We start from the raw sequence: 15,188 nt of genomic DNA, 5'->3' as shown, positions 1-15,188 counted from the left end.
GACACTGTGCACCTTCAGCCCTCTCACAAACACCACCAGATACGGGAGAGTCACAGCGCCTTACAGTAAGTGCAGGCTCACAGAAGCCTTCAGGACCCACAACCTAAGCTAAGCACAGGCAGGAGAAGATGGTGGTGACAGAAGGGAAATGGCCCCCTTAAATTCCACAGACAGAATGTTGGAATGCCATTCTCCCCTGAGAGGTGGTGCCATCATTGACCACAGAGGCATGCATGACCAGGCAGCCCAGTGAGCCACGAGTCCATGGCTAAATAGAGAATTGCCTCTCTCCAGGCTGTCAGGCCAATACCTTTTGCCAGCACCAGTTCAATAGACCTTTAAAAAGAAAAGAAAAACTAAGAGGTCCCATGCATGCCCTCCCACCCAGCCTAGGAAAAATGGAAGCCCTTCATTCTCCTTTTGCCAAAATTTATTTCACCAAGCCTTCAGGCTCTCTACCAGCCAGGGCTAAACAAAGAGGCTTAGAGAACCAGAGAACAAATCAACCAAAACAGCCCACAGAGAGCAAAAAGAGGGAAGCCCCCCGCTGCCAACCTCCATCCAGCTCGGTCCTGCTGGAGCCCAGCTCAGCGCAGCTCGGTAACCAGTGAGGACAACTCCATCCCATCATTATTAGCTTTCACAGCAACACCAAGAGTGTCGTGCTAAAGAATCAATCCAAAGAACTTGTCTCTTCCCCCTCCCCCCGCCCCGATTCCTTCTTAAATTATTAACACCCACTTAAAAGAAAGGGGGTGGGAGTGGGGTGCAGAACTTGCCCTCTTTTCAAATTGCTTGTGAAGGAAGTATTGCTTATCACAACAGGTGCACAAGCCACTCACAAAACACAGAGGCAGTGTGGAGCTGAAAGGCTAAGAAATTACTTGTTCTCTTTGTCAGCTGCTTTGCAAAGCCTGCTTAGGAGAGAGATATTGTGTCCTGTTTTTTTTTTAAAAAAAAAAAAAGGGAGGGTGGGAGGGTAAGAGAAAGATTTAAGGTTGCCAAGGGCTAAGAGAGGGGAGAACAGTGTTGGAGTAGAGGAGGCAAGAGAGGAGAAGGCTTGGTGTTCAATGGCAATTTAGAAAATGCAATGGGGCCTGGTGACTGGATTAAAAAGCTCTGTCTGGAACTTTCTGGAAAACTCTGGCAGCATATTCTTGACCCCCTCGGCAGGATTGGGAGAAAAATGAGACTCAGACTGGCTACAGCACACCCAGGGTGACCAGAGAGCAGCCATGTGTGTAGATTATGCATATGTTGTATCATAATATATTACTTTATTAAATGAAATGAAATTTAAAATATTGCTCAGAACTTGCCTGGCACAGCAAGCAAGACAGAGCTGACTTAGTCACTCCTTAGGAGGGAATATGTCTTCAAAGGTAAACTTCAACCAACTCTAATCCAGCAGTTCACTTTTAAACTGGAGGGTTGCCTGTGTGGTGTTGGCCAAGTGACTTCCAGCTTTTGAGTTTCGAAGTCCTCTAGTGTCCCCATCCTGTGTCCCCAAACCTGCAGAGGGAACCCAACCCTAGGGCACCCAGCAGTGGAGGGGTAGCTATCCCCCAACCCAAGACTAGATTGATCTAAGATCCCTAAGATTTGGGTAAAATGAACTTTCTTTCTTTTGGAAAAATTGCCATTATCATCTGGGAGAAAATCATTTGTTTTGCTTAAAAATAAAAATAAGACAATGGAGATAATGGCCTAAGAATCTGTCCCATGGCCAGTTCTGCCCCAAGTAAGTGATCAGATGATAGAGCCACAGGCCACAAAGCCATTGGATCTCAAAGTCTTGCCATAAAATTGCCATTCAAAGGAACCATGACCTGGATGTAGTACTTGGAAGGCAAGCCATGATAGATCACCACATTAAGAGAGAAAGCAGCAGAAGTGTGGTGAGCATGAATCCCATTTTTGCTCACTATATTATGGATTGTTTTTTCTTTGAATCTTGCAGTAAAATCTGAGAATCAAAACCACTTATCCATACATGTAGCTTTGAACATGGAGCACCAAAACTACCCCGCAAATACACCCACCAACCCCCATCTAACCTTCTACATCAATTTGACTTTACCATTCCATCGTCTCCACTAACATGACTTCACAATTCATGCAGACTCTAGTCAGGAACTTCTGAAAAACTCATTAACTCTTCAGTGAAAAACAGTCAGTATGAGCCCTACAATTTTGAAGCCCTCACCTCAAAACCCTTACTTGTTCTTTCCACCAATCCTGGACTGTTGGAGCATGATCCTTACCCAATTCTAATCAAGGCTCCACGCTGAAAGATGTGCCTTAAACTAAATTTCTAATTCCAAATTCATTTCAACCCTGCAGGTCCCTCCAGAGACCCTGCCAAAGCTCTAACGGGTGTTTCCTTTACCACGGAAAATACAGGTTGTGTTGGAGACATTTGAGAAGCCTTCATTCTCTGCATTCTAAGGAAGGGATCCAGAACACAGCACTGTGAGGAGGGCTTTGAGGTTTTCTGTTGTTGCTTTCCTAAATTCCTTTTATCTGCCTAAAAGAAAAGCTCCCCCAAAGAATTCAGCTGTCATAAATCCCTTCTCCCAAAGTTTCACAACCAGCAAAAATGGACTCCTATCACCGAAACAAGAAACCTGTAACTCTGATAAGAAGTCACCTAAGGAGACATTTCACAACATTTTCCTATCTCCCATCTATTCTCCTAAGGGCTCCTTTATCTTTCCTAAGAATCATTTGTTTTCCTTTGAGTGCCCTTCTTACCCCTCCCCTTCTCCTGTTATCATGGTACCTAAGCCCCAAATTGTAATTGCCATTTTTAGTCACATTTTTCTGGGAAGCCACTTACGTATGTGAATAAAAATCTATCTTTTCTCTTGCTGATCTGTCTTTTGTCAGTTTCATTTGCAGTACTTCATGTACAAAATTTAAGAGGGTAGAGGAAAAGTTTTTTTTTTCTCAGACATGACAAATCATAAAAAGGATATATGTAGAAAAAGCCAGTATCCATGATGAAAGTTACTAAGAAACTGGTAAGTATTGACTGAAGTCAAAGTTACTGAACTTCCACTGAAAACAGTAAACCCTTGACATTCAAAAGGGATATATCTCCAGATCTTCATGAATCCCCAGATATAATTTGACCCATGAAACTTCTACTGTCTAGTTAGAACCATATTCCTTAGACCTCTTCACTCCATTGGCAGCCTTAGCAGTTGCACTTCTTTCTAGGGGCTTTTTTTTTTTTTTTTTTAATTAAGGGATTTTGTTTTTTAGAATTTATTTTGGGGCAGAACTGGAGTATTGTTCAGTTTTAGATTTATTTTTAAAAAATAAGTAAATGCTCAATCCACACAAAGTTTTGCTCATTATTAACATCTGCATTAGTGTGGTACATTTGTTACAATTAGTGAACCAAGACTGATTCATTATTACTAACTAAAGTCCATATTTACTCAGATTTCCTTTGTTTTCACCAAATGTCCTTTTTTTGTGTCCGGTTCCCATCCAAGAAACCACATTTAGCTGTCATGTTTCCTTAGGCTCCTTTGGCTGTGACAGTTTCTCAGACTCACCTTGTCCTTAATGACCTTGACAGTTCTGAAGAATACCAGACAGGTATTTGGTAAGATATCCTTTCATTGGAATTTGTCTGCCACTTTTCTCAAAATTAGATGATAGTTATGGGTTGTGAGGGGGAAGATCACAGAGGTGAAGTGCCATTTCATCACATCATTTCATGGTCCATACTATCAACATGACTTATTATTGCTGATGTTGACCTTGATTGTCTGGCTAAGGTTGTGTTTGTCAAGTTTCTCCACTGTTTCTCCCCTTTCTCATACTATGCTCTTTGGAAGAAAGTCACTAGCCCAGCGCACACTTAAGGAGTAAAGAATCATGCTCCTCTTTCTGCAGGGTGAAGTATTTGTATGAATTATTTGGAATTTAATGAACTGGAGATTTATCCCTTCACCCCCAGTTATTGATGTGTTCAATCATCTATCTATATAAAAGCCTAAGCGACCATCCAACTGGTAGCTATCACACACAATGACCACCAGGGGGCAGACACTCCAACCGGTAGCTATGACACACCCAGAACCAGAGAGGAGGAAGCAGGATTCTGGGGTGCGTCACCTGAGAACCACCCTCTCACAATCCGGGACCCCTTGGGGAATGTCGGAGAGCTGGTTTCAGCCTGATCCCCACAGGCCAGGCTGAGGGACCCCACCGGTGCACAAATCTATGCACCAAGCCTCTAGTTCGTTTATATCAGTATGGCCTCATGGATGTTTATTTTATATTTTGGCTATAATTCAATACTACTTTATTATTTTTGTGGACCAAATTGTTGCAGCTTTGGCCCTTTGACACACCCCATTATTGTGGTGGGTTTTGGTGTTTCATTTTGTTTTGTTTAGCACTTCTTTATTTGCTGAAACTAGAATATGCTCCCAGTTAACCTTATGTATTTTCTGCCCCTTCCCTAGATTCAGGCATTTCTCCTAGGAACTCCAGAGCCATTTTTCATAAAGAAATTGAGGTTCTATCACAATACAAAAGAGTTAGAGTACAAACAAGACCAGTCAAGAACAAAGTTGAATGGAGAGGCTGATGAAAGCTTGGTGATCGATCTGTTGGGCATCCCCTTAGGGTCGCTTCTTGCTAACCACACCCCACTTGCAGCCTGGTGACAAGTTGTCAAGTTCATGCCTTAACTTTTATCTTGTAATATCTTATCATTTTTCTGACTAATGCATTTGTACAGAATTATTTTTAAAACTTATGCCTCAGTAAAATTACAACATGCTACATGTCATGGTCCTTCTAGAATTGGTTAGTAATAGCTTAAACCACAAATGATAAATTCAGAGATACAAAAACTCACAGTGTCCCAGCCATTGTACCCTGCTCTCCTGTTCTGTTCTGCATCCATTATGAGTCAGCATCCTTGGGCTTGAGGGCAGCACCAGGCCTTTCCTGCAACCATTGTTCAGGCTTCATCACAGATAGTTTCCTTCTCTCATTATCCCATCTCCAAGTTCAAAGCTACTTTCCTAACTGATGGTTTTTAAACATTTTTATAATGGAGCCCTTTGTTCCTATGAAATCATCATATAGAGAATTTAACACATGAAAGTGATAAAAGTGGTATTTTTAATAGGCATTTGTTTTATAATCACAAATTAATGATGTTTACCTAGCATGAAGTCAATAACAATGGTGTTTCATTTATTTATTTTTAAATAGATGTTTTATTTATTTGTATTTAAATTTATAAGCCAACCAGCCAAACTGGTATTATTATCATAGTACAGCAAAGTACAAAACAACTTTTACAAACATTTGAGTAATAAATGAATTAGGGGTTGTAGTAAAAGATCCAACAGATGCAGAGGAAATAAGTGCAGCATGTTACAGCTCAACCGTTCACCTGAACTGAGGTTTTTGACAAGCTTCCCAATCCCAGAAAATGCAAATAACCCTTTATCACATGCCTTTGTACTTTTACGTTCTATTCTTGAAGTTAAGATTCTAGGTCTAGAATTATCCAGAATAGTATTATATCTAATCATCTATAGCCAGAGACATCCTTTATCATTTGTCTACAGCAGCAAGGCTACAGAAACCTCTTTGATTAGTCTCCAGTCATATCCCCCACCCCACCCCTCCAGTAGGCACAATAGGCATAATGAGGTGCAGCATGTCAAGGCAGAGATGCATAGAAGAATCCTAGGAGAGGTAATACAGCCACTGCCCAAATTGAGATTGAATAACATACCCATCATCACACCATGTTCAGGGCTGCATGTCCTTAGAGTCTGGCTGTACGTTCATGGAGTAATCTGGGAATAAATCCATGGTTTGCCGGTTACTACAATACTTAAGGGTTTGCAGTATTGCATCCAAGATGGCTCCAAATCACTGACAGGATTTTGCTGGAACTTGATCTGGGGCTGCAGGGATGCCCCTCCATAACTACAGAACTGATTGTTCCAGGCCTGGTTGATCTGAGCCTGGGTATTGCAGTCTTGGGAGCACCAAGTCTTCCTACTCCAGGAGTGGTAGGTCCAAGAAGGGCTATTCCAGGAATGGTGGCTCCAGGTTAGGTTACTGCAGGCCGGGTTGCTCCACATTGAAAGGTTTCTAAAAGGTTCCCCAGGCCTCCCTGGTGACAGGAAGAGAGGCCCACGTACTCTGTGGTTGCTGAGCTCGTCTGAGTCACATGGTTGCTATTCTTTGGCCAGTAGTATTTCTGCCACCTCTTGCTTCTCATTCTCTGGTTCTGGAACCAGGTCTTAATCTGTTTGTAGCTAAGGTTCAGGATGTTGGAAAGTCCTTGCATCTGCTGGAGGCTGAGACATTCTGTCTCTCAGTGCATACACAGAGCTGGGTCTGTGAGAAGGCGGTTGTGATCTTCTGTTTTTTGACCTGGGCTTTCTTCTTCTTCCCTGTACTGTTCTCTACAGAAGTGGGTAGTATTCCCCTGGGACTGATGGAAGGATCAGAGCTATTTTGAATAAGCAGACCCATGGAGGAAGGAAGAGGAGAAACAGTCTTGTGTGGAGTGTCTCAGCAGATGACATTTGCAAGGATGCTTAGTTTTCGTCAGGCTCATAAATCTCAGGCACTGGTGAAGACTCCCTAAAATTGGGTGCTTCAGAGGAGGGCAGGCTTTGGGGACAAGCCAAATCCACACTCACATTGCTGAATTGAAGGAGAGAGAAAAGAATCAGATTCAGTCTTAAGTCAGAACAATGGTGTTTTAAATGGGGAGTTATAGAAAACACTGGCATTCTTCTATAAACCTATCATCCAGTGGATTTCTGTATTTTGTTTTAGTTACAAAATATCAAAAATTTGAGTTAAAAAGATTTACTTAAAAAGAGACATCATTTCCAACTACTTCCCAACATACCTTACAATCTAAGAAATTTTTCAATTCAATAGTAGATTTAGAAGAAGCTGTACTAGAAGGTCTACACAAAAGTGCATTAATTTGATAGCAAATGATAACATATGGGTAATTTCCAATTTTTTAATATTTGGTACTGTGTTTATGTTATTTTTCAGCACATATTTTTAATAGCTTAAATTATTTTTAAATGAAATGTCATAAAACATTAATGGAACCTCTTAAGAGCCTTCCCAGAACATGAAGTTTGTAAAACACTGCTAGAGTCTGGGCAGTTGTATTTTCCATAAGTCTCCTTCCCTCCAGATACATGGCTTATTTAGCTGTACTATTATTAATTCTCATGACTTGGCTCATTTCCTCTGGACTCTATTAGCTAACTGAATTTTTGCAAAAGTGTTAATGACTAATATACCTACAGTTGGCTTCCTAATTACATATGTATTTTAGTTAAGACCTTTGAATTTTTAAAGAAAGCCTAATGGATGAATTTCAGACATAGGGCATGTAGTAAAAGACATTTTTGAGAAGACAGGTTTTTCCCTATTTTGACAGCATACAAAGCCAGTAATAATTATAATAATACAAATGATTAAGAAATATAGTGCTTACTATGAAACTATTGTAAATTGTTAATGTTTTGTATTTACTAACTTACTTAATTTAATCACCATAACAAACTAACAAACATATGAGGTAGATACTATTGTAGTCTCCATTTCAGAGGTAAGAAAACTGAGGTCCATAGCCCATGGACACAGACAATAGTGTGGTGAAGGCCTGGGAAGGGCAGGTTTGGGGTGGAGGGGGTCAATGGGATAAAAAAAGGGGGGTGGACATTTGTAATACTTTTAATAATAAAGATAAATTTAATTTTTTAAAAAAGAAAGAAAATAAGGTCCAGAGAGGTTAAAAAGTCTTCCCAAGTTGCATAGCTTGTAACTGGCAAAGCTAGGAATTAAACCAAAATCTATGCTCTTCAACAATATATTGCCTCTGATACCATAATTTCTGTCATCAGTGGAACCACAGCATAATTATTCATCTATTCCACAAACACACATGTTTACAGCATGTCTGTTCTTAGCCAGGTTCTGTCTCTGGCAGATGGTAGAGAAATGCATTACTGCACTGTTCCGTGCATGTTCCAAGTCTCATGCTCAAAGTGCTCTATAGTGTCCTCCTTTTCTGCCTTAAACCTTCCATTGGCAGCTCACATGTATCGGCCACAGTGATCTATGGGCCATTCTCATACCCTTGTGCTCTTCTGCCTCTGTTGGCTCAAGCTGCTACTAACAAGCCTTTCTTTCTACTGCTCTGATAAAATTCTTCTTCTACAGGCCGAGCCCCAATCCTATCTTCTCCATAAAACTTTCAGAGCCCCTAGATGAAATGCCTGTCTCCTTCCCTCAGGTTTATATATACTTGCTCTCTATTCCTATTGTAGCAGCTCTCAAAAATGGTGGCCTTCTTAAGAAAAGAAAGCATGTCTTCTTCTACATCCCTAGCACATACACTATATACTTATATATGTATATATTATACTAGAGGCCCATTGCACGAAGATTCATGCAATAGGCCTTCCTTCCCCTGGCTTCTGGCACCGGTTTTCCTCTGGCACCCGGGACCCAGGACTTCACTCTGGCTGCCACCTCCCGTCTTCGCTCTGGCAGGAGCCTTCAGTCTTCGCTCCAGCTGGAGCGCCACTCCTGTAGCTCCCTCCACCCCCAGCCCTGCCCCTCATAGCAGGTGTCCTGCCCCGCCCGGCCACTCCGTGCCTGCAAGTGTGCTGCCCAGAGGCCCGGAGCAGCTGGGGGGCGGGGCCGCTGCAATCTTTGTCGGTTAATTTGCATACTCACTCCTGATTGGCTGGTGGGCATTGCAAAGTGACAGTCAATTTGCATATTTCTCTTTTATTAGTGTAGACACTATATAGACTATATTAATAATATATATTATACGGAGAAACCAAGATGGCGGCATAGGTAAACACCTGAACTTGCTGCCTCGCACAACAACTTCAAAACTACAACTAAAAGACAAAACAGACATCATCCAGAACCACAGGAAGACTGGCTAAGTGGAAATTCTACAACTAGAAGGGAAGAGAAAAGCTCACTGAGACTCAGAGGAGCTGCGGAAGTAAAGTGCAGAGGTACAGAGGCATGCGTGTGGAGAGGTCTGGCAACTGAGTACGCGGCTGGCTTTTTCAATCCACAGGGAGACACAAGCTCCTGACTGCTCTGAACTCCAGTTCCAGGTGAGACTCTGGGGACCCAGACTCACACCGGGAGAAACTGGACTGTCTGGCAGTGAGCAGAACTCGAGGGCGGCTTTCTCTCAGAGGTGCTTGCAGTGATTACCACAGGACACTGAGACCCGGGGGCCTCTTAGGGCAGGGCTGACAGGAAGCCATTGCTGTTTGTTCCGCCCTGAGACTCCGCCCTATCCAAGCTGTGCACAGAGGCTTTTGCATATGAATGGCCTAGTCCTTTGAAATCTAAACTTACCTTACAAACTGCAGCTGAGTCAGAGAGACCCAGAACATTCAAAAGAAGGCCCAAGGCCCCACAGCAGCTTGCATTGCTTCACAGCTGAGCCTCATCTGGGCACCTCCAAAACCCAAACAAAGAAGAGGAATCTGCAGATCTCTCCATACCTCCTGCTAAGTGGCCTTAGGCAGAGGCTAAATTAGCACCTCCTTGGAGATCCAAGAGCCAGTGTACCCAGGGGCCAGAGTAGGACCATCCAGATTACAACTCCTCAGATCCATAAAGGACACACTCAGGGGGCAGACTCAGTGAGCACCAAAGCCCCACTGAAGCAAGTCTTGCCTCATAAGGGTGTCTGCAGCACAGAAATTCTCCCATCGTAGACACAGCTGATCCTCACAGCCAATTGGCCTGGAGGTCAATTCCTCCCAGTGATACCAACAACAATCAAGGCTTAACTACAACAAGACTGTGCACACAGCGCACAAAGGGGTGCACCAAGAGTGTCCACCTCAGGTAACTGGGGAGGCTGAGCCACTGGGCCCTATAGGACACCTAGCACACAAAGCCACTCTATCAACTCAGGGAAGCAGCCAAACTGTGGAGACAAAGAAACAAGTCACAAATGAAAGAAATGGAGGAAAGCAAATAACTGGATATAGAGTTCAAAGCCACGGTTATAAGGTTTTTCAAGAATTTTCTAGAAAAGGCCGATAAATTTAGCGAGACCCTCGAGGATATGAAAAAGGATCAATTAGAAATTAAGCATACACTGACTGAAATAAAAAATAATATACAGAGATCCAACAGCGGACTAGAGGATCGCAAGAATCAAGTCAAAGATTTGAAATACAAAGAAGCAAAAAACATCCAACCAGAAAAGCAAAAAGAAAAAAGAATCCAAAAATATGAAGATAGTGTAAGGAGCCTCCGGGACAACTTCAAGCGTACCAACATCCGAATTATGGGGGTGCCAGAAGAGAGAGAGCAAGATACTGAAAACCTATTTGAAGAAATAATGACAAAAAAACTTCCCCCACCTGGTGAAAGAAAGACTTACAAGTCCAGGAAGCACAGAGAACCCCAAACAAAAGGAATCCAAAGAGGACCACACCAAGACACATCATAATTAAAATGCCAAGAGCAAAAGACAAAGAGAGAATATTAAAAGCAGCAAGAGAAAAACAGTTAGTTACCTACAAGGGAGCACCCATACAACTGTCAGCTGATTTCTCAACAGAAACTATGCAGGCCAGACGTGAGTGGCAAGAAATATTCAAAGTGATGAATAGCAAGAACCTATAACCAAGATTACTCTACCCAGCAAAGCTATCATTCAGAATTGAAGGGCAGATAAAGAGCTACACAGATAAGAAAAAGCTAAAGGAGTTCATCACCGCCAAACCAGTATTATATGAAATGCTGGAAGGCATTCTTTAAGAAGAGGAAGAAGAAGAAAAAGATAAAGATAAAAATTATCAACAACATATATATATCTATCAACAAGTGAATCTAAAAATCAAGTGAATAAAAAATCTGATGAACAGAATAATCTGGTGAATATAATAGAATCAGGGGCATAGAAAGGGAGTGGACTGACAATCCTCAGGGGGAAAGGGGTATGGGGGATGTGGGAAGAGACTGGACAAAAATCATACACTTATGGATCAGGACAGTGGGGAGGGGGGGTAAAGGCATGGGGTGGGATGGGAACCAGGTGGAGGGGAGCTATGGGGGGTAAAAGAGGAATAACTGTAATAATCTGAACAATAAAGATTTTAAAAATAAAAATAATAATATATATTATGCTACTAGTATATGTATACACATTGTTTACATGTATATGTAAAATATTACATCCTAATATAATGAGTACTCTAAAATGTCTGTTGAAATGGATAAACAACAATATTGGGTGCCCAGGAGGAACCTAACCATATCCTAGAGAAGACACATTTCCTGTTATCAAGGAACTTCAGCTCTAATTACAGAGACACTGGAAAAGAGAACAACCACAAGTTAGGCTGATAAGAAGACGACCAGGTGGGTTAGAAACACAGCAACTAGACATCAAAAGACCCGAAATTTAGTCTTAGCTCCAACATCAACTATGTGAACTTGAACAAACAGTTTTATTCTTCTGAGCCTCAGTTCCATCCTCAGTACAAGGATGACTGATGCTGTAAAGGTGTCTCCTTGTTCTGATAACTTTAACGAGTCTATGAGCAGACTGGTGATTGCCAACAATGCTTTCTAAAGGAATGTGCCCTACAAAGAGAGATGTGGGAAACCCTAACTGGTGAGATAAAGGTGCCTCTCTCTTTGCCAACAAAAGCAACCTACTGATGCACAATGAAATCAATAAAATTCAGAAGACTCTATTGGGAAAGTATTGAAGTAACAAATAATGTTGTAATGACAGATTAAGCAGAAGGGGAAAGTGTAAATGGAGCCCAGAAGGAGAGCTGGGAAGGAAGAGATGGTTAGCATTCACCCATCCATGAATCTGGCCACAGTCACAGTATCATTAGAATGACACACTCCATCACAGCAGAGAAAGTGCCAGGCCTGCCCTTCACTTAGACTGAAATCTCTGAGAGCTGTTCAACTATTTCCACTCTGATTCCTGAATACTTATCAACATTCTAATGAGTAGTTTTGCTTTCACCTTCTAGTATAATGAGATAGAGGATATTTTCCTCCTTTATCAGCTGGAATAAGACTTACTTCCTCTAGGGAAAAGTCCTATATTTACCAGAAAGAAATCCATAGATTAAGCACATGGGTTGAGGAATGAGAACCCAAGCAATAAATGCTAATGCTGATCTGCCTTCTAAGTACTTAGTGGGTCCCAAAACCTTACGATCCTTTATTTTGTGAACATTTCAACATATCCGGGTCTGTAAACTTGACAATGAGTTTGATCACATTTTAATTACTCTGCAAGATGAAAATGTGAAGAATTTGAAAATTACAGAGACTCGGGGGTGGGCTTGGGCTGGGGAGTGAAGAGAGCAGCCAAAGATGTTGGGCACTAGATAGATTAGACTTTGGAGAGAACAGTTTTTTAATGGAAATTTTAAGTTATTTGCTGTTGAGTATATGCTTTAAGTCTCCTCCTCCATCTCTCCTGAATAAAGTCTTTGCTGCTATTTTCAGGCTACCAAAGGAAGTTCTAAACTCTGTGTCCAGCTTGGTGCAGAGACTACATATGGAGTTGTACAATCCAGAGCAGGGAGTGGAGGGAGGGCAGTGGACATTGGTGTTTCACCCAGAGGAGAGAGGCAGGGGCAGGGAACCTCTGGGTAGTCATCATAAGTACAGTCCCATCATAAAATAACACCGCAGCATTCTGTGACATAAATCACCCTGTCGGGAGTTAGATTAGATTGGATCAGCCCCTCTGAGGATGATCATCCAATGAAACAAAGTTTCTGCACTGATCCAGCTCGGGAGCAGGCAGTGCAAGGCAAATGGCTTTACCGTCCTCCGTGCAGTATTATCCATTATCACTGGAAAGATGCAAGGGACCTACAGGTTTGTCAATGGTGCCACACTCAGAATTCCTCAATCATGACCTTGGTAGATTCAACCATAGACTAATGGAATATTTTAACAGACTTTCATAACACCCAGTTCAAAACTTATGTTCCCCAAACTCTTTTGTTCTCAGAAACTTGCCCTACTTATTCAGAGCAAGGAACCCCTGTAGCTTTCTAATTGGCTCTAAATTGGCTCAACAATCTCCTCATTGGCATAACCAGTGAACATTCCAAAAAGCAAATGATTCATCCCCAAAAGTCTCCTCAGAATCCAGGAGTCTGCTCTCTTGTTTTGCACATAGACAAGAACATCAAAGAAAAGAAGGCAGAGGAAAAGATCAGAGCTGGAAACTCCCCACCTGCACATACTCATATCCTGCCCTGTCTAAATTACTAATTACTAAAAGATTAAACAAAATGGCACATAAGCAAAAGGCCACTGTAAGACACTGGATCCCTCAGAAGATTTACATGTCTGGTTTTGTGTGTCCTTTTGGTGAAAGAAGACCACACCAACCCAGGCCAGCCACACCAGCAGCTGCGAAGAGAGAAGCCAATTTCAAGGAAATGCAACAGGAAAAAGACTGGAAACAAAAAATTTAAAAATCTCCAGTAAGGACCAGATATTGCTTTCCTGAACACGCATACATCCATCGCCCACATGCCTGTGAACTAGTCCTAAATACAAATGCTGATAATGTAAGCCAGGTGTTTCTGCTTCCTACCATAATGGCTGGCAAGACCATCAATGTAGAATAATAATAACAGCATCTGAAGTGCATCTGTGTTTAAACACATAACAGGAATATTTTTCTTTCTCCTCCAAGAAGGTGTCTGTTCTGCATTTATATTGCGATAACATCAAGGAGACCTGGGACCAAGATCCTTTTTAGGAACAGCTCTTCCAATCTTGAGAGTAACACTGGTGTTTTGTTTTTCTGTTTTAAAGAAAAGAAAACACTGATGACAGGAGATGTTGCTTCAGGGAGGCAACTGGAAGTCTTAAATTGTGGGAGATATGGATGCTTAGAGGTAACCCCAGGCAAGCATAAAAACTAGAAAAATCTTAGGAAGCACCAGAAATAATCTTTCTCTGATACATCCTTTCAGGCTGCCCTCTTCCATTAAAAAAAAAAAAAAAAAAGGACCCCCCCAAAATATCCTCAGGAACATAAGCAACGTTTTTCAGAAGTAATGAAAAATGAATAAAAATCCACTCCCTTTTTTGCAGCAGTGTCTCCAATAAGACTACATGAGGTTGCAAACAAAATTCTTCAAGTTGGCTTCAATGAAAGGAGGACAGGGTACTGTAAGAATAAAACAGTGAATCACGGCCATTCACATAGTTCAACTAAGGGACCCAGATTGGGAACTGGAAAGTGAAGCCACACTTCAGCCTCTCAGTTGGTCTCTTTCTGTTTCTCTCTGCATTTCTGTTCCCCTTTCTTCACTCTAAACAAGTTTCCTCTGCTTGGTTATCTGAAGCCTAATCCAGAATGCTGACCCTGTCTACATCACCATACCTTTTCGGTCTAGGGCCCATGTCCAACTGGAAAAATCTCAGCACAAATGTCCAAAAAGTGAACTGATTATGGTTCAGATTATTTGTTTGAACCGAGCCTTACAAGTCAGAGGTAATAGGCCGGGCCTTCCCCTCAGGTGTTCATTTTGGATCCAGTCGGCATTGTCTTCTTCACTTAGGTAGTCCTAGTTAGGGAAGGTTTCCTCAGAATCAGACATTGGGAAGAGGAAAAAGGTAAACTGAACAAGAGCCTTCGGTTTTATTGACTTCCCAACTTTCCTATTTACAAAATCAGGGTGATGATATCTTGTCACTAGTTACAAGCCCCACTGGCAGGGCCACAGGACATAGGGTTGAGTTGGGTTTTTGAAGAAGACTCTTTGTAATTTCAAGGCCTACGACAAAAAAACTGAGACCCGTAGCCCCAATCTCACCTGGCAAAAAACAGGAACACTTTCTGCAAGAGCAGAAACCTCCTTTGTCTGGAATTTGCCCACAAAGCTGAGAAGAGTTCTAGGAAGGAGGCTGAACTGCTCTAGGGAACTGAGAAGACTCAAGGTGCCCACAGCCCAGCAACAGAGAGGCATAAGGAGGTATTTCTCGACACTGGGGTGTGGAGCAGACCAACATGTTGTGGGCTGGGACTGAGCTATGCAGTGGTAGCAGCTCCCGCCTCAGCCTAGGAAATGCCCATTGAGCCCCTGAACCTATGGCAGCAACAA

The 15,188-nt window shown here is 42.1% G+C and overlaps 1 pseudogene; it reads right to left on the bottom strand.

Annotated features, from left to right (window-relative positions):
* Positions 1-5,793: 5,793 nt before the first annotated feature.
* Positions 5,794-14,487, bottom strand: LOC103290220 (homeobox protein NANOG-like; annotated as a pseudogene).
* Between the last annotated feature and the right edge of the window lie 701 nt (positions 14,488-15,188).

Source organism: Eptesicus fuscus, chromosome 9 (assembly GCF_027574615.1).
Source record: "Eptesicus fuscus isolate TK198812 chromosome 9, DD_ASM_mEF_20220401, whole genome shotgun sequence".
Taxonomy (NCBI): domain Eukaryota; kingdom Metazoa; phylum Chordata; class Mammalia; order Chiroptera; family Vespertilionidae; genus Eptesicus; species Eptesicus fuscus.
The sequence above is the reverse complement of the archived record's forward strand: the minus strand, read 5'-3'. Positions and strand labels throughout refer to the sequence as shown.